The sequence below is a fragment of the Lolium rigidum genome, chromosome 5 (genome assembly GCF_022539505.1).
Source record: "Lolium rigidum isolate FL_2022 chromosome 5, APGP_CSIRO_Lrig_0.1, whole genome shotgun sequence".
Lineage (NCBI taxonomy): Eukaryota > Viridiplantae > Streptophyta > Magnoliopsida > Poales > Poaceae > Lolium > Lolium rigidum.
Window position 1 is genome coordinate 220,148,440 of NC_061512.1, and position 26,852 is coordinate 220,175,291.

Consider the following 26,852-nt stretch of genomic DNA (forward strand, 5'->3'; position numbering starts at 1 on the left):
GTATATACAAAGATGATTAGAAAGTTAGTGGTCGGTTTTTTCTTTTACTTCTCCAAAGTCGTCGTATGAAGTAATAGGTAAGAGAATTAAAATATGTGAGAAATACAACATACATCTAAAACAATGATAGAGCCAAAATAAAAGTTTACATGAAACTTAAGATGTTCACATTATTTTAGACACGTTGCAACGCACGTGCATTTTTCTAGTTTCTACTATACTCTGAATGGTTGGTACGTCCTCTCTCCCCTTCCCGTTTACTTCCACCTATTCAGCTACCACGCACGATAGAAATCCGATCAGAAAAAAAATAAATTCTAACGGAAATTGCGCACACGACTTCTGAACCTCCACCGCTGCCCTCCCATTCGGGTGAGGAACCACCGCACTGATGGAGGATGCGTATTTCCCCGTCGCGTCCTGCAGGATCTGTGCTCAGATTCCCCTCCGCGCGCCGCCGAGATCCGCGGTAGAGAGAACCGGGTCGCCGCCTCAGCCTTCCATCCGTCCGTCGCGCACGCCCGTCCCTCCGTACATTGAGGACACTGGCCCCACGATCCACCGATTCAGCGCACAGGATGTTGATGATATTGACCGCCGATTCGTTGGCCGCCGGACTCATTGCGTCTCTCGCGGCAGAGGCACACAGGTACGTGAGTTTTTCTCCACATACTTCAATACCTAGCTGATTTCCCATTGCTGATTCTCGTTTTTTTTTTCCAGCGATGGTTTTCATCTGTGCAGGTAGCCATGACTTTCCACTGCAGTTACTTATCACATAGGAGTAAGAATTTTTTATTCTTATACTGTTATCCAAGTACATCAACAATCCTTCATTTGGTTCAGTCTTGAAAGAGCAGCACGTTTTACCACTGCCGCTTTTAGCTCTATCTTCTAGCGAACCTCCATGGCAACCTGCCGGCTCACCTACGGAAAAATGGTACGAGGAAGATGTGGGATCTTGTTAATCACTATTTTGTTTAGTATCTATTCTTTTTTACTCCTGGTGAAATTATTTTAATCATTTTATTGTTAGTTTGCTTGGTTGAATGGTCGTTGACTCAGGATAGTACGTAAACTACTTCAGGCCAGAGTTAGTGAATCCATGAATTTTTTTTGAAATTTTGGGCCCTATTGGAAGTATGATTATTGTGGAAAATCCAGTATCTTATGTTCTTGCATCTTGAGGTCATGATGTGCATTTATCATTTATGTGCTGATTTTGATGTTGGACATACAAATTGTGAGAAAAATGAATTCCCCATCCCTGTTGATATATGCTACTAGAAAAATTAATTGCTTTTTTCAGTTAAAGCCTCAATTACTTAGTATTCCAGTTAAGAATATTTTATCTTATGTGTATAACAAACATATTCTCTTTTGCAAGCTCATCGTTTGGTTCATGGAAAATAACTTCAAGACACATTTGTTGTTGATGCAGGTGCAAGCATTTTCTTGCATCTGGAGGTCTTACTAAGTTGCGGCATTTAATTCTCAATCCAGGTATCGCAATCTGTCATGATGCCATTAAGGCATTAACTGTGAACTCCATCCCTGCAGGATATGTTGCATGAGGTTGTAGGTCTCGATATCTTATCTTGGATAAGATGTCTGGATCTTTGTACTCTTGCTGTGCTGACAATCTCCAGCGGTCCAACTCAAGGAATTGGCACGATAAAACTTTGACTACCAGACTTTTTGTAACTGATCCAAGATTGATGATGGCATATTACTTGTATAATTTTCCTTGATGTTTATTGGATTGATGAATTATGTTATTGCAACTTTTTCTGAACCATGTCCACTATTCAATTCTTCACACACAGCTTCTTAGGGTATCACTGTAGTCTTGAACCATGACATTTTATATTTATCGCATCTGTTTTGACTAGCTTACAGAGAGTGGTATTTAGCCATAGGACTGTAAACAAGTAGTTGTTTCATTCGTTGTAGACTTAAGAGCAATAAAATGTTGTTTCTTTTGGAAATTTGAAATAAATGAAAATACATATTCTTCGGAATGGATGGTTCAGTTCAACAATTATTTTCATTAGGTTCCTGTGAAAGCTACTACATACTAAAGTATCATCGATCTATGACAGGTTCAGCTGCACACTTTTACTGACTGTTGTGCTTTGGTGTTTTCATTGAACCAGATTGCAGTTACATAAATCAAGCTTGTTGCTGGAAAGCCAACTCGTAAAGTCTCCTGAAGTATGTGTACATATATATTTGCACGCTTGAATTTATGTTTTAACACTTGGCATGTGGAGAAAAAAGTTCTTTACTCGACATTGTTGTGATACTGAAGTTCCTTTTACTCTTTTCCAATGATGTAGCCCGGCAAGTCAAAGTCAAATGCTCAATGGAATGACTAATTAGCGTTGAAACACCGTATGTGTTGTTGCGCCCTTAATACTATATATCCAATGTTCAATTCAGTCCAGGTTGTATCTATTCTTGTATGTCCGGCTTTGTCATAAGTAGATGAGGTTTTGGGCTCACCCATATGTCTTATCTTAGTTCTCCGCATGCTGAATATAGCCAAAAGGGGGAGCCTACCTTGTAGTGTTGGTCTTCCAATTTATACATGCCTACAGGATATCTCATGTTATTTTTGTTTTGTTTTACGGATTCTTCATAGCTATAATATGTGGACCGAGGTTCACTCAACAACACTGAATGTTCTTGGAAAACAACACTTAACCCTGCTCAATATTCCATTCATAGGACAGTATCAATGCCACTTAATGGTTATTGCTTATGCTGTAAACTCATGATTTTCCAACGTGACTAAATGGGTATTGATGATGTTGTAACTCATGATTTTCTTATTTATTACTTGCAGGTTTCAATCTCAAGCCCATCTAGAATTTTGCGTTGAGATCCCGGTGTACACGTTGGGCTAGGAGGTTCAAGTTTGAAAACCAACACCAATGTAGCGTTACTGTTCAAATGTTTCTTGACTTTTCCTATTTGTTTGAGCGTTTTTCACTATTTTTTCTCTGTTGGTAGGTTATCATCCGAAGCTATCTTTTATTACCAAGTTCGATCCAATACAGAGTTACGCACTTACACTTCAATCAGATGTTGTTTTTTAGTTTTGACATTCTGTTTATACCAAATAGATATTGTGCCGACAAGCTTCTAAATTAGTGTTTCATTTTTCGCCTGGTTTTTAGATCGAAACTTCCCGATGATTCCTAAGATGTAAATCATCCGTTCTCATAAGGCTTAGCTTCACTTGTTTAGATTCAATTGTTGACAAATAGCATGATAAATAAATGGACAATTGCTTGTGAAGTAGTAAGCCTCTTACATATTCTAAGCTGACGATAACATGTTTGCGTGCCTATTCGTGGTTCACAGGAATAGATGCTATCACATTTCACAAGAAGGACGTTCCATATGGGATTGGTGTGTTTTACCACGAACTCAACAAGGAGGGGATGCTTCCTGATCTATTTGTTGTGCTCTGCTGTGATCCCGGCCTCTCGTCTTTCAGAACCTTTGCCCGCAACTAGAGAGAAGCTTGCACATTGCCAGGTGAGCCACTACTACCAGGAAATGTAAGGATACTATATCTTCTTGGTTTCGGCGTTCCTTTCCCTCACATTTCAGCACTTCTTTTGTTAATAATATGGGGATGAGAGCAAATAAGGAGGCCTCTGTTATAAATGAGATGCACAATAAACGAAGAACGAAAAGTAAAACACTGCAGGGGACACGAGATTTTAACGTGGAAAACCCTTGCAACACACAAGGGAAAAACCACGGGCGCCGACCCAACAAAACTTCACTATTTCGGTGGTGTTTACAAACGCCGTGGGTGTACAATGATGCGATGATAACCCTAGCGGCGGCTTACGGGGAATATAAATAGGCGGTGGCAACGATCCAGTACTGCGGGGCTGCCGCCCCCGCACCCCCGCAGGCGTCCCCGTAGGGCACGACATATGGGCTAACTTCGACTACGCTACGCTTCGGCCCAAGCCTCCGGCGACGGGCCTCGCTCCGCTCGTCGGAAGTTAGCCTCCCTTTAGTATATGAATTTGGATCACAAAATAACAAACTCCACCTTGAGACAAATTCCTTGTAGCATGAACTTCAACAATCACCCGAATCAACAAAGAAAACACTTGTCGGCGCCAATAGCCACTTGGGCTAAACAAGTTATACCAACCAAGCTTGAGCAAAGCTCAAACTTGGACACGAGGACAGAGCTTAGTCATCATATCAGCAGGATTATCATGAGTACTAATCTTGCATACCTTCACTTTACCTTTTGCAACCACATCTCCGATTGCATGGTACTTAATATCAATGTGCTTTGTCCTATCATGGAACATCTGATCTTTAGTAAGATAAATAGCACTTTGACTCGTCATCTGAACAACTTAATGCAAGAATTATCTCCACAAAGCTCAAGCATATAACCCTTTCGACCAAACAGCTCTCTTTACCTGCCTCAAGCAATAGCCATGTACTCAGCCTCGGTAGTAGATTGTGCAACAAGCATCCCGCAAAGTAGCCTTCCAGCTAACAAGACATCCACCAACAAGAAACACATAACCTCGTGAGGGACCTTCTCTCGATCCAAATCGCCGACATAATCTGAATCCACATATCCGGCGAGCCCCTCACCAATCCCGCCAAACCTCAAGCAAGCTTTTGATGTGCCGCGAAGGTACCCGAAAATCCACTGAACAGACTTTCCAATGTTCTTTACCGGGATTAGCCATGTATCGATCGACCAAACTCATAGCATATGATAGATCGGGACGTGAACAAACCATGGCATACATCAAGGAACCAACAAGCACTAGAATAGGGAACTCGAGACATGTACTCAATATCATCTTTAGAGCTAGGACATTGCAAAGTCGACAACTTGAAATGAGAAGCAATAGGAGTACTAACTGACTTTGCATCATGCATATTAAAACGATGAAGAACTTTCTCAATGTACTTTTCCTGACTAAGAAACAACAAACTAGACTTTCTGTCCCTTTTTATTTCCATGCCTAGTATTTTCTTAGCAGGACCAAGATCCTTCATCTCAAACTCACTACTTAATTGATTCTTTAAAGTAGTGATCTCTTTCATGCTCTTGGCAGCAATCAACATATCATCAACATATAGCGAGCAAATAAATAGGTGATCCATTAACAAACTTGATATACACACAACTATCATACCGAGATCTCTCAAAACCATGTGTAAGCATAAATGAATCAAACCTTTTATACCACTGTCGTGGCGATCGTTTCGGACCATAAAGGGACCTCTTTAATTTGCAAACAAGATCCTCCTTACCGAGGCACAACATAACCTTCAGGTTGGTCCATATAGATATCCTCCTCCAACTCACCATGCGTAAAAGCGGTCTTTACATCTAGCTGCTCAAGCTCAAGATCATGCATAGCAACAATACCAAAGAAAGCACGAATAGAACTATGCTTCACAACCGGGGAGAATACATCATTATAATCAACACCTGGAATTTGATCGAAACCTTTTGCTACTAACCTTGCCTTAAACCGTGGAGGCTCATTAGGAGACAAACCTTCCTTTCTTTTGAATATCCACTTGCAGACGGACAGCCTTCTTTTGTTTAGGCAAGTGCACAACATCCCATGTGCCATTCTTCTCAAGCGATTGCATCTCTTCTTGCATCGCACCTACCCACTTCTCTTTATCAACCGAAGCAATGGCTTCGAGTATATGTAGCTGGTTCAATATCATGCTCCACCTGTTCAAGCACAACTCAAAGCATAAACAACAATATCACATTCTTGAATTAATCGGGTAGGAGGTGTAATATTTCTCTTAGGGCGGTCAGCAGACAATAGACCGTCCTTGTCGCTGAACAAAAGGTGGTGAAGGTGGAACATCATTATCATCATTGTTGGTTTCGGGAAACACATTTTCATTCTCCTTTGTGTGCTCCACCTGCACGCCAATTCTGTGCTGCTCATCATCAGAAACATCGGGTGAATCAATAGCATCAGAAATATCAGTAGACGGACTATCATTAAACATAACCGCCTCATTAAAAACGACATTCCTGCTCAACACAATTTTCTTAGTTTCAGGATTCCATATTCTATATGCCTTAACTCCTGAACCATAACCAAGGAAGATGCACTTAATGACCCTTGGCTCCAACTTTCCATTATCAACATGAGCGTAAGCGATGCAACCGAAAACTCTCAAATCTGAATAATCAGCGAGCGAACCGGACCATACCTCAATTGGAGTTTTCTTATCAAGTGGAACAGAAGGTGACCTGTTGATGAGATAACATGCGGTGGAGGTCTGCTTCAGCCCAAAAACCTCTATGCATCTTTGCATTAGACAACATGCAGCGAGCCCTCGAAATAATGGTCCTGTTCATGCGTTCAGCCACGCCATTCTGTTGAGGGGTGTACGGAATGGTATGATGTCTTACCATCCCATCATTGCTGCAAAACTCATCAAATTCATTTGAACAAAATTCCATACCATTGTCGAGTACGGAGTATCTTAACCTTCTTTTCAGTTTGGGTTTCTACCATAACTTTCCACTTCTTAAAAGCATTAAAAACATCAGATTTATGTTTCGGGAAATATGGCCACACTTTTCTTGAGTAATCATCAATAATTGTAAGCATGTAATTAGCACCACCATTAGAAGTTCTACGGGACGGACCCCAAACATCAGCGTGTACATAATCTAAAATGCCTTTGGTGGTATGAACGGAAGCATTAAATTTTACTCTTTTATGCTTACCAAAGATGCGAGTGCTCATGAGAACTCAAGATTACCTAAATCGCAGCCATCAATTAGCTCTCTCTTTGCCAATTCTGCCATGCCAAGCTCACTCATATGTCCAAGACGCTTGTGCCAAAGGTTAGTCTTACTAGTTTCATCGGAACTAACGACAGCGAGCAATACCGGGCAAAGTGCTACCTCTAAGGACATATAATTTCGCGAATTCATATCACCAATCATAATAATGAGAGAACCCGATGATACCTTCAAAAGTTTGTTCCCACCTTTGTACTTGTACCCGTCACAATCAAGGGTACTCAAAGAGATCAAATTCCTCGCCATGGAGGGTATGTGTTTCACTCCCGTCAACGTGCGTGTCATCCCATCATGGGTCTTGATCCGAACAGAACCAATGCCAACAATGCTCGCATCGGTTGTCATTCCCCACACGCACAAAATCTCCACTCGCACGGACTCATAAGAACCGAACCAATCTTTGTTACAGACAAATATGAAACGAACATGCGAGTATCAAGAATCCATTCATCATCACGTGAAACACATGCAGCCAAAACAGCTAAGCAATCTCCATCGAACTATCACTACCAGCAACAACAGCAGACCTCGCCCTTACCGGTGACAACGGCAGCCTTACCATTACCATCATTATTTTTCGGTTGGTAAGTTCCGTTCCTTTTCTCCTTGTTCTGCAGCTTCCAACAATCATCAATATTGTGGCTAGATTTCTTACAATACCTGCAGAACTTGTCACGTCCTTTGGACTTTGAGCGACCTCTATCGCCCTTGCTCTTATCTCTGTTGTTGTGGTAGTAGTTATCTCGCTGCTCGATCCCGCCACGGACCTCTAACGCCTCCGCCTTGGAGGACGAACTTTCAGCTCCGCACCATAGATTTCATTTTCTCCTTTTGTTGGAGAGCATCATAAACTTCCGCGAGAGTTAGTTTGTCGCGGCTCAATAATATGGTGTCACGAAAATTACCGAAAGAATTAGGCAGCGAGCATAAAAGAAGAAGACCTAAATCCTCATCCTCATACTTAACTTCTATAGACCGCAAATCAGAAACAATCTCTTTCCAGGAAGATAGGTGATTCATTACCGAACCTCCCTCTTGCAACTTATGCGAGAACAGCTTCATCTTCACGTGCAACCTGCCCGTGAGATCCTTGGACAAACAGATCTCCTCTAGTTTGACCCATAACTCGGCGGTGGTTTTCTCCTGCAGCACTTCCCGCAGAATATTATTGGACGAGATGGAGTTGAATCAACGATAAAGCCTTACGGTCTTTCCGCTTCTCCGCATCGGTCCGAGTATCCTTCGCTTTCTCGCCGAAAGCATCGATCGCTTCATCCGGATCCGAAGATTGGGCGAGAATCGCCCTCATCTTCACTTGCCACAAAGCAAATCTCGTGGTGTAGTCCAGCTGCGGTAGATCGAACTTCAATGGACGACATCTCGTAAACCCTAGATCCAAAGAACACGGGCTCTGATACCACTTGTTATAAATGAGATGCACAATAAACGAAGAACGAAAAGTAAAACACTGCAGGGGACACGAGATTTTAACGTGGAAAACCCTTGCAACACACAAGGGAAAAACCACGGGCGCCAGCCAGCAAAACTTCACTATTTCGGTGGTGTTTACAAACGCCGTGGGTGTACAATGATGCGATGATAACCCTAGCGGCGGCTTACGGGGAATATAAATAGGCGGTGGCAACGATCCAGATACCGCGGGGGCTGCCGCCCGCACCCCCGCGAGCGTCCCCGTAGGGCACGACATATGGGCTAACTTCTGACTACGCTACGCTTCGGCCCAAGCCTCCGGCGACGGGCCTCGCTCCGCTCGTCAGAAGTTAGCCTCCCTTTAGTATATGAATTTGGATCACAAAATAACAGCCTCGATTCAAAGAAATCAAACGCTCTTTGGCTTCCTATTATTTGGTGCTTTGCAATGCATGATGCCTTCGCTTTCTTTGGAAGCCTGCTGCATGGTAGACTTCAACAGAAATGGTTCGCCATACGGGAAGGTTGTAATACGCCTTGATTGGCCTCTCCCTGCAGACACAAGCCAAGCTAGTTGTTGTTGTGCCATCGACTGTTACTGCCGTGCCACAAGATTGCAAAACTGGTCGAGCAGGATTTCCCATCACTTCATACTTCAGTGATGACAGACTACATGAAGGAAATCTTGTGTGCGCAACTGGAGTATACTTTTTTTTTTTTTTTTTTTTTTGCGGGTAGCAACTGGAGTATACTTGGCCTGCAGGTAAGAACCGCTCTTGCGCGTGTGGGTAAGGGGCGCTCTTGCAGCAATCCATGGCGAAATCAGGTCTAGAGTACAGTTGCTCGCCATGCTGGCTAATTTGTTAATGGCTATCCGTAGCAGTTATCCCTACCAATGCATATGTGTTTAACTATACTTGAAAGATACCTGATTACATATATTTGTGTACGGAGGTGCATGTTCGTGCAAATGTGTTATACAATAATGGTATTTGCTTATGTGAAGGGCGCATGCTTTATTAGCTGATAAAAAAACATATGATAGATTTGACTACTTTATATATTTATAAAGCATATTTGGATGAGTACGGTAAATATTTGTGTTATGGATCGTGGAATGTGATGTTTGTGTCTCATGTGTTCATTTTTCGAATCGGAGGCCATCAATCGATGCATACGGTCGTCTTTATTATTTTATTCAACAAAGGTTTGATAAAACCCCAAAGCCACCACACAACACCTACATTTGACAATGAGCGGAAAACATGCCAACGACCCTGAAAACACGAAAACCCCTTATCAACACTAGAAGTCGGGAACATTGCATATCCGAGGCACCCTCTAAACGAAACGGGAACACTCATCTGGTCTGGCAGACTCTTAATAAGTACCGCGGTCTAGCAGACTCTTAATAAGTACCGCATGCACACGCTACAGAAGTCGTCACCTTCATCGAACCACCGACTAATCTTGAGGATAAAAATCAACACAATCTTCGTCGTTCTTGCTAACGATGCTGCCATGACGCCAGAGAGGGCAACCTCCCTACATGCGTCCACCATCACATGCAGTCGTCGAGACCCCGCTGCGCGACACCGCCGAGATCCATCACCGTCAACATTGTAGATGAAACACCGCTCCACACAGGCATGGCGAGTTCCAAGACGATGCCACCAGAGGTTAAGCGACACTGATAGCACCGTCATCGTCCGTTCTGGGAAACCCGGATCTAGGGTTACCCCCGATACATGTGACATGAGGCGAGAGATATGCGGCCTCGACGCCTTCAACAAGGTGACGATTTCCAAGGACGCCATCATCATCGGCTCCAACAAGGTTGGAGCCTGGATCTCACCGGACGCCCGCCTCGCAAACCCGCGCATGCAGCCTGAGGGGCCGATCCGCATGAGAGAGGAGGATGTCTCCACACCGCTCGCTGTCGATCAACCTAGATCCCCACTACCACCATGCGATCACCTCCACCAGAGGTAGAGATGAACGACGATAGCCCGTGCCGCCCATAGTCCTCGCCACCTGAAGAAGGTGGCCAACGGCCGTCAACCCATGCGCATGCAACGACACAATCATTTTATACCAAATCATCTTGTGTAGGATTGTGTCCTTGTTGGGATTTAGTTCACAAAGTGTCGTCAAGGCAAGTCACTTGACCAAATTCTAGGGAAATCATAGGCATATAATTAGGTGTGCGAATTAGGGGATAACTTGAAGCCAATGACATGGATATAGAGGAGATTGATGATAAAGAAATATTTGACACAATGAAGGATCCATTGAAGTAACAAGGGCATTTTGATGATGCATTTATGATAAATTCTGGCAACTATTTATGGAAATGCACCAACACTCTTTTATATACATGTGAGTATTTATATCTCTACTGTATTGTTGCAACAAATATATGGACCGTAGCAACGCACGAGCATTCCGATTTTTTTTTAATAATATTTTTTTAATATTAATTCTACAAATAATACTTGATTCTAAATTTTTTCAGAAATAATATACCATCGGGGTAGCGTTTCCCGATTAGTACATATCGGGGAAGCCAAACCCGACTACTTGATATTGTGTGGACCATTGTGTACGACGTAGCAGACAAAAAATTATATCGGGGAATGCTAACCCGAGAAGCTCCTATCGGACAAGTCTAACCCGACAGCCACATGTCGACCATGAGCAGGGCCGAGTGAACGCATGATTCGCTGGTTGTGCCGCTCCTTGCTCCTGCGTCCCTGCTACGCGTGCTTGTCAGAGCATTTTCAGTCGTGTTCCCTAAATCGTTCCAAAACACCGTCGGATTGAGTGTTTGGGGACGTATTTCGTTCGTGCCGCGTTTGGAGGACATCGCTCCCCAGTCGCGTCCTCTAAATAAAATTTCGGAAATTTTAAACTTAAGTGAGATTCGATTAAATTCATCTAAACTTGGCATATATTACATAGATTCGAACTAGATTCGACTACATTTAAACTAAACCTAATCTAGAAGTACTTGCGGCGGCCGGAGGCGTCGTAGTTCTGATGGAAGTTGTACATGTCATCGGTGATGACCTCCGGCTTGACGCGCTCGTCGGGCTCGTCGACGGGCTCGTCCTTCACCGAGCCACTTGGCCCTGCCTCGCCGTCGTCGGTGAGGTCCACGAGCGGCTTGCCGGAGTCGCGGATGGACAAGGCGATCGCCGTCTCGAGGTCGCCTCTCCGAGCGTCCTTGTCGTTCGGCGACGTCAAGCACGCCGCTTGCAGCCATGGCTAGTCCTCGGGGTCGTCGCTGCTGCCGCTCGTACTCCGCCAGCAGCGCTGCCTTCGATGCTTCCTCCGGCTTCGGGATGAGGAGGGCGCCGCCTCGCCTCTCTTGCTGCCGCCGCCGCTGCCGCGCCTCGGATTCACGGGCGTTCACGGCCATCTTAATGTACAGCGGCGGCAACGGGTGGTTGCACGCAATAACACCGTCGCGGACGGCCACGCGGCCATGCATGACGAGACGCGTCCCTGCGTCGCCTGGGAAAACAGGGACGCCATTAACGTCGCTTGACCAAAGGTAGGCGACGGGGTTTTAGGCTTCCGAGCCGCTGACGGGTCGGCCCCGCGTCGCTTCACCTCGCTTTTCGTTGTGTCCTGCGTGCCCAGAGCGTCCCATGTGGTTTCCGTGCCTTGATCTTCTCATAGTAGCCATGGAACTTGCTACACGGCCCCTTGATCAAGTTCCAACGGTGAGAGAGGGCGCCCTCATTCCGGTTCATCTCTATGGTGGCGTAATCACCATAGTTCTTCTTCTCGTTGAAGCAATCGAAAATGCGCTTGTAGTACTTGCCCCTGGTTTGGTTTGCGCCGATGATGGGGCAAAGCTCACTTGCTTCCACGCCTCGATGAGGCATTCATCCTCCAAGGACCTCCACCTCGGAAGATGGCGCAACGGCGAGGGTTTTTCGGGTTGGAGGTTGGATGGGAGATGGAGCGGCTGGTGGGAGAAATGAGCGGCGGAGGGGACTGGGTTTTGGGAGAGAACATGTATATTTCATCGGCGTGTGGGCGACGGGCGGCTCCCACGCCCAAAATTTTCAGCCTCGCGAGGCGCGGCGCGCCCGATTCGTGCCCTTGGCGAAGGGGCCGGTACGGGGTTGGGAAATGTTTGATGCTTCTTGGGGCTTCTTTGGCGACCGTGAAGTCACCGGATGAATTGCCGAGTAGATAGATCAGATCCGGACGCTGCGGTTGTTCCGCGGTGATACGGACTCGACCCGCTCCTACCCACCCTGGGGTATCATAGCATGTCGGGAATCGAGGGGGGACATACTGGACGTAACTACTCCCGTCGGGCTTCTATTGGGTTCGAAAAAGCACCGGCGCCGTTTGAGACGCGCTGGTGCGAGCCCATTTTCGCCCCCGGCCTCCAAAAAGCTATCGGGGCCGCTATCGGAGGCGCCGGTGAAGATGCTCTCACTACCTGATGCATATCCAGCCCCGGCATGTGACTATTTTGGTTTTTGCTTTTTGCTGTTTGCATGCCACTTCTTCATTAGCAATTTGGCATCTTACCCAGCGCATGGCAGCTGATGAAAATCGCAGTCACATGCACTGCATGGTGCGGCTCCCTGCAAAAAAGATGAAATCGGGTTAGGCTAGCCCGATCAAGTCGGGTTCGGTAAACCCGATATGTTCTATCATTAGATAGGATCTACAGATTTTTTGTCAGTCGGGTTACCCTAGCCCGAAAAGTACTAATCGGGAAACACAATCCCGATAGGTATTAATCGGGAAACACTACCCGGACGGTGTATTATTCTTGATAAAAATCAAAATCGAGTATTATTTGTAGAATTAATGAAAAATAAGTATTATTAAAAAAAATTCGCCGAGCATTCAACTAGTCTACATCTACACTACTTAAAAAGAACCAACGTATTCCCTATTCTCCCCCACCTTCGTACGTCAAACGGTTTCGTCGTTGGCTTCGTCGTTTCGCACGGGCTAAACTGGGCCGAAGCCCAACTACCTCGTCATGATGGAACGTGCCCTCGCTCCTCATCCTCCCTCCCCCTGCGCGGATTCAACGACCCGAGCCGCCGACCATCGTCCGCCTCCTCCGTCTTCCAAGTCATGTGGAGCTCGGAGGACCTCCAGGCCACCGGCCTCCTCCCTCTGATCAAGACGGCAGAGGCTCTACGACCCATGCCTCCCGCCCGTTGAGCGCCACGCCGCCCATGAAATAATAGCGGACGGAGGCTCTCCTGCTTCTATGGCGATGGAAAGGAGGCAGGCCAACCCTTCTCAAGGTCTTCCCAGAATCGTTGCAAGGTCTTCCCAAAATTCGTTCACCATTGGTGGTTGTGATGTCGTTGTCCCCGCCTATGCCGCCGCCGTCGCCTATCCTGTTCATCCATCCCCAATCCTCGTGACAAACAACGCTTGAGGGAGGAGCTTCTCAAATCCAATCTCGTTCCCAACAGCAAGGTGTGAGGCCATCTCCCCCCCCCCCCACCCCCTTCCTTTGCTTTTTTGTTGTTGGATCGATTCCTCTAATCTTACTGATCTTAGGCTCAATCCTTGGTTGGCTCTTTTCCCCTTCATACGATCTCTGATTTGTGTTGTGACTGATGATTACTACAACACAATTAGTGTAATGCTCTAGGTTTTTAAGCAATGTTTGACATGAAGCTCATTGGCAGTAGTTTTGGTTTATATGAAGATTACTGTGCAATTTATGATGGATTTTGAGAAGCATGCAGATGATGAGGGTTGATTATGCATATATATATTGAGAGTGAAAATTCCTAATGTATGTTCCTTGAAGTTGTGTGAGTGAACTATTTTTTCTTGTGATACAGATTGTGTACTGAAGAATACCTTAGGTGATTGGTGTTGTACTCATCTCTCTCTACATAGAGAGCCAGATAATACTTGCAACAAGGCGGTTCAGAGTGTGCTTATGATTCTGTGGCAGAGGTGAAGGGCCACCAAAATTTCTGTGAAGATCTTCTCAGGTGGAAATTATCTTTTGTTCATTTACATATATTCACCAAAATCTTTGAATAGAGATCTTTTCCAAATTCTGGGAGCTTACCTAGCCACTATGTATGCAACACTTGTGGCTTTTTTGGTACTCCTTGAAACATCTAACAGAAACTATAGGATTCCTCCATACAAATATTGTTGTGTATATAGGCTGATTGAAATTCTTCCAAACCTGCAATTACTTAATGTCACTTTTGGGACATACTATCTCTGCCCATTTTTTGACAGAAAAGACTGAAGATTTTGACAGTTCATTTTCAAGCCATACACAATTCGTTTGCCCTATTTTTAATAAGTTTCACATTATACTTTTTGTCAGGAAAGTGAAAGGAGTGCTTCGTCATTATTAAGTAGTATATGGTAGTCAGGAAGGTAGTTAGCCACAATTGTATTTGTGTGGCACAATGAGAGAGAAAACTCTCATGTATCCTTATGGCTTTGGTAGCATATTCTAGCTTTTACGTAGGTTCAGAGTTCAGAAGATATGATCAACGAAAAAGCTATTTATTTGTTAGTAGGTAATGGACTGGAATCTAGGGATACTTACTGAAATCTAGAGCAGTGGACAGACTGAAATGTCTCTGTAATCACTGAATTGAAGAACTTTGTTCCGCACAACAGGCTCAATTGGATATTCACCAGAAAATGGGCACACCGAGGTAGTACATGAAGCTATAATCAATCAAATCTGCTCGTCTTTATTTGCCTTGGTGGATCTGACATTCTATGCTATTTTGCGTTCGATCACCTGCATTTCCATCAGGGGTAGGAAATGCAACCAGATATAAAAGGCAATTGACAAGGCTCTATCAAGAAATAGGTAAAACATCTGAAATTTTCTTGCTATTTTTTTGTGCTTTGAAGTCACTACCTTCCTGAAATATGAGTGCCATCTTCTGTGAGTTTTGGTTCAAGATACCAGCTACTCCAAAGCAGCATCTGCTTCCACAAATTTGGACATTTCTGAGAGGTGTAACACCCTACACTGAATTTATCGTAGCATTTCACAAGCATTTCCTACATTGTAAAATTAAGAGTGTGGTCAACACATGGGCATTTAATTGAATGTACGCCGCATTTCACAAGCACTTCCTACTTTACGTTGTAAAATGAGAGCATGCGTGGCCATATACTATGTGAAGAAATTTCAGGTAGGCATGCCCTAGGTTGTAGTTTGTTGACTTGATTCCTCACCAAAACTGGGCAATTTAAATTAATTGTGGAGTTGCATAGTCTTAATAAAGAGCATGGTAAAGTCACAAACTATTCTTTGGTTACACTTGAAATGTTGTTTGCGCACACATTGTCCGTTTAGAGTGGTGCACTTTTTGTTTTTCTAGGCCGGTGAAATATTTTTTTCAAGCGATGAACCACGTCATGGTGGCTGTGGCTAGGAACAAGCCATGAACTTCTACGTATTAGAATTTCTTTTTGGTATCTTGAGATCATGAGATAGACAGGAAAGATCGTCGCCGCAAAGAGTATAATATGGGATACTTAGGCTGAAATTATAAGCTGTAAGGTACTAACGAGGCATGTATCAATAATTTTTTTCTTCACAATATTATTTAGTCGGTGATCATCGAGAAATAAACAAATCATGGGTTGATGGATCTTTGATAGTATGGAATAAGCACACAAACTCAAATTCGTCGTTGAAAATTTTCTATATGATGTGATAGAGGATTGTCATGGAATTTGGGAACTGCAACTTTTAAAAGGTGGAGCTATAGGCGTAGTTTTATTTCCCTTCTAATTTTCGATCCACACTAATTTCATAACAAAATGTGAGTGTGCAACATCGTATATAGTTATATATTGTTTTGTTCCATAATTTACAGATGATATGCGATGGATTAGATGAGAATCTGATGTTGGACATTGATGATATGTGAAGACCTGTAATATGTGATCAATCATCCTCTCCTGCAATCATCCTCTCCTGTTTCGAGGAGAGGATGACTGATCACATATTGCAGGTCTTCGCATAATATTTCATTCGACCGGCTAAGAATTTGGCATATTGTATGAACCTCTTTGCATGTGTTGGTTTCTTATCCATTTAGTTAGTGTGTTATAGTTGTAGGTATTCTGGCGAGAATAAGTGGACTGGTGGTGTAGCCGAGGGAGGGGGATATGCGAGCTGAAATACATGATGAGACAAAAAAATAAGAGAGAAAGAACATTCAATGTGTGGAGCTAGGAGAGAGAGATCTTGTCTTTTATAATTTTCGTGATATTTTCTAAGGCTACGTAACTTATCACTGCTAGATAACTCATAAATTTTATCCATTTCATCCTGGAAATCAGTAATTCATTAATGAGTGACAAACAAATAGAGTTATTCTATTATTCTATTACGAGTATAAGTAAAGTAAAATTTTGTAAGAAGAATAACTCTGTGCTAAGAGTGTTACTTCTTCACAATTAATGTTATTGGCAGATCCAATGTTTAGTTAGAGAAATCATACTGCACAGGCTATTGGAGTCGACAGTTAGATCAGTATTCTTGCCATGTCATACTGGGATCGATGTACATCAATGGTCTTACATGCTAATCATGATGATTTTTCTCTGCTATGCAAGGTGTTATGTTGATACATAGGCAACCCAGTGGACTGCTCTGTCTGGACGCGGCCTCTGTTGTCGTCGCCCCATCCCTCCAGCAGAAGCCACTGTTCGGACTATGTTGCCGCCACCCACTGCTTTTTGATGGCACATATGAATCAGGTAATGCAAATATTCATTGTCCAATTTATTGTCTAATGCAGCTTTTGGACCAATCCTACATAAACTTCAGGGAATAATTCTTACAATTTTGTTATTTTTGCTTGCCCGGTGAAATTGTTCATTGTTCTTCAGTAGCATCAATAATTATTACTTTCTAATATAGGAGTCAATGTATATTCCTTCAAATTATTTCTCTATTATGTTTTGCTCTTATTGTTTGGCTTGATGATGTTTCAGTTATTTTTTTGAAATACTTATCTATAATATGTGGAACGCTTGAGCAGGGTTCGGGATGGTGCCTTCTTCACCTGCTTTTTTTGTGCTTTGAAGTCAATACCTTCCTGTATGTTGCTCTGGTAAAGGAAATATGAGTGCCATCTTTTTTGAGTTTTGGTTCAAGACACCAGCTACTCCAAATCTGCATGTGCTTCCACAAATTTGGACATGGTTCAGCACATGCAGTTTCTGATAGGTGTAACACCCTACACTGAATTTATCGTAGCATTTCACAAGCATTTCCTACTCTACATTGTAAAATTAAGAGTGTGGTCAACACACGGGCATTTAATTGAATGTACGCCGCATTTCACAAGCACTTCCTACTTAACGTTGTAAAATGAGAGCATGCTTTCCCATATACTATGTGAAGAAATTTCAGGTAGGCATGCCCTAGGTTGTAGTTTGCTGACTTGACCAGTAATTCCTCACCAAAACCGGGTAATTTAAATTAATTGTGGAGTTGCATGGTCTTAATAAAGAGCATGGTCAAGTCACAAACTATTCTTTGGTTACACTGAAATGTTATTTGCGCACACATTGTCTGTTTAGAGTGGTGCACTTCTTGTTTTTCCAGGCCAGTGAAATATTTTTTCAAGCCATGAACCACGTCATGGTGGCTGTGGCTTGGAACAAGCCATGAACTTCTACGTATTAGAATTTCCTTTTTGGTGTCTTGAGATCATGAGATAGACAAGGAAAGATCGTCGCCACAAAGAGTATAATATGGGATCCTTAGGCTGAAACTATAAGTTGTGAAGGTACTAACAGACGCATATCAATAATTTTTGTCTTCGCAATATTATTTAGTCAGTGATGATCGAGAAAGAAACAAATCATTGGTTGATGGATCTTTGATAGTATGGAATCAGCACACAAACTCAAATTCCTCTTGAAATTTTTCTATATGATGAGATAGAGGACTGTCATGGAATTTGGGAACTGTAACTTTTAAAAGGTGGAGCCATAGGCGTAGTTTTATTTCCCCTCTAATTTTCGATCCACACTAATTGCATAACAAAATGTGAGTGTGTAACATCGTATAATAATATATTGTTTTGTTCCAGAATTTACGGATGATATGTGATGGATTAGATGAGAATCTGATGTTGGACATTGATGATTGATCACATATCATGCGAAGACCTGCAATATATGATATTTCATTCGACCGTCTAAGAATTTGGCATATTGTATGAACCTCTTTGCATGTGTTGGTTTCTTCTCCATTTAGTTAATGTGTTATGGTTGTAGGTATTGTGGCAAGAATAAGCGGAGTGGTGGTGTAGCCGAGGGAGGGGGAATATGCGAGCTGAAAGACATGATGAGACAAAAAAAATATTCAATGTGTGGAGCTAGGAGAGAGAGAGATCTTGTCTTTTATAATTTTCGTTATATTTTCTAAGGCTACGTAACTTACCACTGCTAGATAACTCATAAATTTTATCCATTTCTTCCTGGAAATAAGTAATTCATTAATGAGTGACAAACAAATAGAGTTATTCTATTAATCTGTTACAGAGTATAAGTAAAGTAAAATCTTGTAAGAAGAATAACTCTGCTAAGACTGTTACTTCTTCACAATATATGTTATTGGCAGATCCAATGTTTAGTTAGAAAAATCATACTACACAGGCTATTGGAGTCGACGGTTGGATCAGTATTCTTGCCATTTCAGTTTGGGATCAATGTACATCATGATGATTTTTTCTCTACTATGCAAGGTGTTATGTTGATGCATAGGCAACCCAGCGGACTGCTCTGTCTGGACACGGCCTCTGTTGTCGTCACCCCATCCCTCCAGAAGCCACTGTTCGGACTATGTTGCCGCCACCACTGCTGCTTCTTGACGGCACATATGAATCAGGTAATGCAAATATTCGTTGTCCAATTATTGTCTAATGTAGCTTTTGGACCAATCCTACATAAACTTCAGGGAATAATTCTTACAATTTTGTTTTTTTTTTGCTTGCCCGGTGAAATTGTTAATTGTTCTTCAGTAGCATCAATAATTATTACTTTATAATATACGAGTCAATGTATATTCCTTCAACTTATTTCTCTATTATGTTTTGCTCTTATTGTTTGGCTTGATGATGTTTTAGTTATGTTTTTAATATGTGGAACGCTTGAACATGGTTCGGGATGGTGCCTTCTTCACCTGCTTGTTGCCCTGTAGTAGCTTTCTTTCCTCAGTTAATCATATTGTAGTTGCCAGGTGGTTAAGCCCAAACTGAATACCACGTTGTACATGAAGAATGGGCTCGTGATGAGCTTCTGGAAGAGGGAGCAACAATAAATGCTGAGTTTGAAATATATTGGTAACCATTCAGTCCATTCTAAGTTGGAAAAAGATCATTCATAGTTCAAGAACTTAACATGGCAACATGAGGAGTCCCTTGCTCTGAACGAGGGATATCATAATGATAGGGTCTAGAATACTGTTCATATTCTGAATTTACATCCCTAGAAATCTTAAGTTTTATCCATGTTATGTGTTGCTTTTCAGGCTCTTTTGTTTCGTTTGTCGGCACGGATCAACAATGACCATAAAAAAAGATATGAAGTGTACATGCTATCCCAATAAGTGAATAAGGTATTTCAAGAGTGGACAGACCGACAGTGTCTAAATCATTTCTTGAAACAGAAATTGGACCAAAATAAATTGTACTGGTGAAGACACTGTCTGAATAATTGCACAATGCTTCTAACAGGTACAAAGTGGTCCGAAATAAATGGTATTGGTGAAGACACTGAAGAATTACACAATGCTTCTAACATGTACAAGGCAAACTTAGCATGCAGTTGCTGCTTGGGCAACCAAACCAAGAAGGGTATAGCAATGGGGATCATGGTCATGAGAATGCTATGGTCACTTGTTGTTGTCTTGATGATCGCCATGGTGAGGGCTGGCGATGAGGCCGTGTTGCTTGCTTTCAAAGCGCAACTCAGCGACGGTGCCTCTCATATGATGTCCTCATCGAACGACAGCGCGGGTGGTGGAGCTGACATTGAACAGCAGTAGGCTCACCGGAGAGCTCTCCCCAGCCCTCGGGAACCTCACGCCTGCGGATGCTGGACCCTGAGCTTCTACTGGCTGAATGGGGAGATCCCTACAACTGGTCATCCTTGGAATTATTTGAGGTAGGGGTAAATATTCTGTACAATGATATCGGCAACAAGTTCTCCAAGATGAAAGTTCTTTGCTTGGGTGAGAATCATTTCACAGGACCAATCCCTTCCTCAATATCAAATCTATCATACCTCATAAATCTTAGGCTCAGCGAAAATAGGTTTAGTGGTTATGTGCCTCCCACTTTGGGGAGGCTGGGAGCTCTCCAAAATATGGACTTGGATAGAAATAAGCTTGAAGTGAATAACATCGAGGGGTGGGAATTCATTTCTTCTTTGGCGAACTGAGCATTTGTCACTCAGAGATGACTCATTTGGAGGAAAACTGCCAGGTTCGATTGTGAATCTCTCAACAACTCTCCAGAAGTTCTACTTTATAGACAGTTTGTTCTCTAGGTGTACTACTGCAGGCATTGGTAATTTGGTTGGTCTCAACTTGCTTTCCATAGTAAATACTTCCATATCTGGTGTGATTCCAGAGAGCTAGAAAACTTGATTGAGCTATCTTTGTACAACAATGTCTTGTCTGGCATCATTCCACAATCATTAGGAAATCTTTCGCGATTGAATAGGCTTTGTGCATACTATGGCAACTTGGAGGGGCCAATTCCAGCAAGCCTAGCTGAAATCTGAATTTCTTACATCTCCAACTCCAGTACCACCTACTGCTTTTAATTTGCTTTTTTTTGGAGGGAGGCAGGGCATAGAAATACTATTCCAAAGTTTTTCAGGATGCATTTATTTGTTTGGCACATTCCAGATGATATGGATTCGCTGAATAATTGATATACTGTTGTCATAATGATAGGGTCTGGAATACATTGGGCGTGTTGATTACAATTATTTTCTTGCACAATTTCCAATATAATCATGAAGTTGTATTTTATCTTGAAATCTTACATCTCAATTTTTATTGTTCCCTTAGGACAGCCATAGAAAAGATATTAATCCCTTAGGATTCACTTGGATTATCTGATTATTTTCCAGGCCTTGAAACTTTACGGCTCCATTTCACTGCATGTAGAAACTGGTGTAAAAGACGGTACTCCGGAGGCTCATGAGAAGTTATGGGCCTGGTAAGAAGGAAACAAGCAAAGGCATAATTTTCACGACGAACCAAGTACCCACTCCGGAATACTTACTTGACCTCATTTTCGCGCCAGTTTTGGCTAAAAAATGGTAAACCAAGCGGAGCCTTAAATTTTAAGTAACTCTCAATTGTCATAATAAGGCCAACTTCATGAAGCACTTTAGTGTCAAAATTTCTCGCGAAGTGGTCAAGAAAGAATGGGAGAGCCTTCGTCAATAATTAACGTGAAGTTCTGGTATTATAGACTGCCAGTATCAAGTGAGATATGAAATGATCTTGGAGGCAGTTTGCCAGTGCTGATTTGTCTGCTTGCGCAAACATTAGCAAATATTCAAATGTGATGTAAATTCTACATATATTTGAGAGCAATATACTTTTGTGAGTGTTACAAGAATATCAAAATGTTTGCAAGCATTGTAGATTCATTGCAGAATGGAGGTGCACATGTAACCTGTTTTGGCTTGACAGAATTGGCAAGAATAAGGACAATCATGGACTTCCTTTGCATCGACAACAATGTCAAAATATTTTACAAATTTGATTTCTCGGTTGGAGCTCGGTCATTATTCGTTATTTTATTTAACTATTATTTGAGGGCCGTGGCAACGCACGGGCATTTGTACTAGTTTTATATATAGTAGAGATAAAACAAAAAGGGTTTCCGTCGTCCGTTTGTTTTTGCCACTGAAGTTGGCAAAAAATTACGGCACGCTGCCACCGCCAAGTTAAGTCAAAATAACGGTTCGGATCAGAAAATAAAATCTGAGGACACCCCTGACTGCCTCACCCCTGGGCCCTGGCTTCCCCATGGGATCCCTGCCTGCGCCGCCGAGGGGCTCGCCAGCCTCCGCCGGCTACCGGCGCAACCCCACTCCGCCGAACAGAAGCCGGTTCATCGTCGACGCCTGAGGCCACCCGTCGCCGACAAGGGATTCCTCACACATCAACCTTTTGCTCCCATCGCGACCTGGTACGGGATTGGAGGCCCTGGTTGCTGGAGCCGCCTGCACGGCTGCAGCTCCGCACTAGCCGGTCAATGGGGTGAGTGCCGACTTCTCTGGGGGCGTGAATCTCAAGATCCCAACAGCTGCGCCTCGGTTCATGTGAACATGGAGGCGGAGGAAGACCCCTATGCTGCAGGGTCGATGCTAGACTACAGTACCGGTTTGATGAAGCCTGATTTTGGATCCAGGTCGGGCCTCACAAGCCAGGCTCCGCCCGGCCGGATTGGTGTTGAAAATCGGCGCCCGGCGTCACTCGTGGTTCCCATGGCCGGCGGCTTCTCCATCCTGCGCTGCCTCTCTTTTCTGTTTCTGTCAGTGCAGTGCTAAAACGAAATCAGTGTAATTGTGTATCTTCAGCTAATGTAACTGATGGCCTCGATGGTTAGCAAAATGTTCCCAAACAACTGGTACGGTATCGGGTAACCGTCCACACACTAGATAATTCATGGCTTCTGTCAGGAGATTAATTCGCAGGATGCTTGGAACGGATGTACATGAATTTCATACCATGTGCTATGGATAATTGAAAGCAATAATCTGTCAAGAAACCTGAAATTTCTTTACCAAGCCATATATTGAAAAGTTTTTCCTATGAGTAAGCTTCTGATTCTTAATTCTGGAGTTTCAATCTGTGGTTAATTCTGCTATATACGTATTGGTTTAGATATAAAATAATCTGCTAATTTCCTTGTACATTTCTGGTTGAGCTTTAATCAAGATTTTGATCAAAATACAGTTTTATCATTTCATGTTCGGTAATTTTTGTTGTAATAGATTTAAGGTTTTTGCATTGAGTTAAGTGCGACAAACTTTTTGATATATACCGAATTTTGGCATTTTCGTCCAAGCCAAAAAGGACACATACCTTTTTGCATGAACAACTAGGTAACTAAAAGGTAGTTCCATTCCATCCCTCTTCTGCCAACAAGATGATAGACATCTTTCTAAGAGCATCTCCACCGGCAGCCCCGATAGCAGCCCCGGTAGAGTTTTGGGGGCCGGCATCGAAAATGCGCTCGCGCCGGCGTGCCCCAAATAGCGCCGGCAATTTTTCGAGCCCAATAGAAACACCGTCAACCCCGTAGCGGCCTCTTTGTGAAGGGCGCGAATCGGGCGCACCGGCGCCTCGCGACACGACGGTTTTCGTGGGTGGGGGCGGCTTGTCAGCGAGAGGACGCGATGGTTCGCATCGAAAACGACGCGGGAAGGTTGGTCGTTGGCGTTTAGTGGTCTCCCGGGCGGAAACCGAGGTGGCGACGAGGGCGGCGACTGGCTAGGCGGCGTCCACTCGTCTACGCCGCCGTAAATGCGGGTGAGTTAGCACCCCTATTAGTACGTACGCCGTCCACCGCCGCGGTGCTATCCTCTCATCTCCACCACCGCCGCCGCGCCAGTATCTCCTCTCCACCTCAAAAATGTTGCGTCGTCTCAACGTAGTCCATGCTTGGCGTGAATGTCCGCACGCTGCCTGCGGCGCCTCCACCACCACCATCACCGCAGCCGGAGCGCGGAGCCGCAGCCGACGCGGACTACAGCTGCGACGATGCGGTGGACCCACGGTCCACGGTGTGGCACGAGGCCTACATCACGGACGGAAGGCTGGGGCGGAGGGGAGGCGGCGTAGTCGGGCGAGCGGCCGCGAGCCCCCGCCGACCGGAGCGAGCGGCGATCCTGGCGTCGTTGAACGCGCATCGCTTTCGGAGGTTGAAGGAGGAGGAGCGGGAGTTCGTCAATGATGCGAACCTCGTGCATGCCCTCGAGATCTCGCGCCAGCGAGTGGCCACGGAGGAGGCGGAATGCCTCCTCATGGAGGCGGAGCGACAGAAGCTCATCGAGCTGAACGCTCATCGCCACAAGGAGGCGTTCGCCCGCGAGCAAGCGAGGCGCGCCGAGAACGAGGCTTCTCGGCAAAGGCTGGCAGCCCGGGCACAGCGCCGCCAGCAAGATCCCGCGACACCGGCCGCCATGCTCCACCGCCAGATGCGCGAAGCAAGGGCCGAGAGGTGGGCACGGACGCAGGCGGCAAAGAGGAAGAATGCAGACGAGGCAGACTCATCGCGCGCCCAACCGACGGCCAGTAGATTAGGGTTAAGTTTAAGTTTTATTTAGGTTTAAATTCAAATAATTTTTGTATAAATTTCGTATGAAATTCGTATGAATTCCGGTTTTAAATGTCATTCACAGTTTCAAATTCTATCAGGGCTGGCGTATGGGGGCGTCGGTGTGGGAGGCAGCATCCCCAAATAGAGGATGCTCGCGGCGACCCCATACGACAATGCCGACGCCCGTGTCGGCGCCTATTTGGGGCGCGCCGGCTGGAGATGCTCTTACCATAGGTGAGACCCGGCAAAAATATTTAATATAAATTTAGTTATCCGTTGCAACGCATGGGTTACTTGCTAGTAATATCTAAATGTGATTGTAGCTCGGTTTGTCATCGTATACCAAAAAGGGGGAGATTGTAAGGGTATTTTACCCTTATCCATTATTTTGGTAACAATGACACCTTGCTAGCGTATTTGGTCTAATACATGTCTATGAGATTATTCCCAGGTATTAGCCAAATAGGCCTAATGATGTATCAATGGAACAAGAAGGTAAAGGGAGACCCCCCACTTCGACAAAAATGAAGAAGGTCTCCTCAGCACCTGGCCGGTCATAGGCCCGGTCAGACCGTCCCTGGCACCGGCCATCCCGACGCCGACCGGCCCCTGGACTGGTGCCAACCGGGGCCATGTACTATATGACACAGATGTGTCCCGGTCACAGGCCCGGTGCCGGACCGGCCTGGTCCGGTCATCCGCCCGGTCGGACCGGGCTGTGGACCGGACGCCCGGCGCCAACCGGCCTCGCTCGCGGTGCCAACCAGAGGCATGTTCTGTACGACAAAGACATGCCCCGGTCAAGGCCCGGTCCCAGCTCCGGTTTGGACCGGAAGGCCTGGTCCCTGGCCTAGTCTGACCGGCCCCTGCGCCGGACGTCCCGGTCCCAGGCCCGGTTGACCGAGTTGCTCGAAGAATTGCTGAGGTGGACAAGTCGCAACGACCAGATTTCAAGTGACACTATAAATACCCCTTCTCCTACCTCTGAACAGTGAGGCACTACACTACAAGCTGTTTTGAGCTCTCTCTCTCATACTTCATTGTTAGAAACACCAAAAGCCTCAGATCTTCCTCCTCCTCTACCCAAACTCAAATCCCTCCGGGGAAAAGATAGAGGAGGTCCTGATCTACCGTTCTACCGAGTCAAATCTTGTTCCCCCTTGTATTCATAAAGATACTTGCTCTCTAGGGTTCTTTGGAAACCCTAGGTGGGCAAAAGAGGCCCGGAAGCATCCGGGCTGTGGATTTTCATGTGAGAGCCTTCGTGCTTGAGTTACTTGTATCATCATATATGGTGCCTCATCTAGTTTGCACTAGGCTCACCTTTATATTCCGCAAAGTCTAATATTGCAAAAAAGAATTAAAATTTGTAGAAACCTATTCACTCCCCTCTAGGTTTACTATCTCTGAACTTTCAGTGTGGCATCCCTTGCCATGCTTATTCTTTGGGAAGTGTGGAAGGAGCAGAATAATAGGGTGTTCAACAATAAACGTGCGCCTTCGCAAGTCGTCTTCGATAGGGCTAAGACCGAGGCTAGGCTATGGGTGTTAGCATATGCAAAGATTTTGGGCTATTTGATGCCGGGAGAGTGAGGGTGTAATAAATCTTAAGACCTTTTACTTTCTTGTAAAACTTCTTCTTAATTAATAGAATGGGCAAAGATTTTGCCCGCGTTTCAAAAAAATATCTACAACTAAAATATATCTAGATACACCTATATTAGCAACAAGTAATATGGATCGGAGGAAGTAAAAAATGTCTAGGTAATGTTTCGTGTAACACATGGTCTCCAGGTGGTGTTTTGTGTGACACATGGTAATCTAGACGCATTGGAGATGGCACTTAGACTTTTTTTTTTTGGTTTCATCTTTCTTTCTATGGCTGATTTTTACAGCCACTTTGATTGACCCGTGAGCGGGGTGTAATATCAATTTGCTGGATGATTTGATACTTTAAAACTATGCCATAATAAAAGGGCTGTGTGCATCTTCTAGATACGAGGCTGGGGCTCTAAGGGCATCTCCAACCGGGCGACCCAAACGGACGCGTTGGGCCGTCCGTTTTGGGCCGTTTGGGTGGCCGAGCGGACACGCGGACAGCGGCCCGAGTCCGCGTGTCCGTTTGGGTCGCATGCTGCGCCCAACGCGGTGACCCAAAAAGACGCCACGTGGTTCGTCTTCCTTGCGCGGCGCTGCGCCATAGCAGG

General features: G+C 44.4%; 1 long non-coding RNA gene across 1 annotated transcript; it reads left to right on the top strand.

The window, feature by feature from the left end:
* Positions 1-604: 604 nt before the first annotated feature.
* LOC124653726 lies at positions 605-2,889 on the top strand. Its single transcript, XR_006988008.1, has 6 exons — positions 605-649; positions 724-744; positions 847-940; positions 1,442-2,214; positions 2,340-2,394; positions 2,849-2,889. It is a non-coding gene; the product is annotated as an uncharacterized LOC124653726 (long non-coding RNA).
* Positions 2,890-26,852: the final 23,963 nt, after the last annotated feature.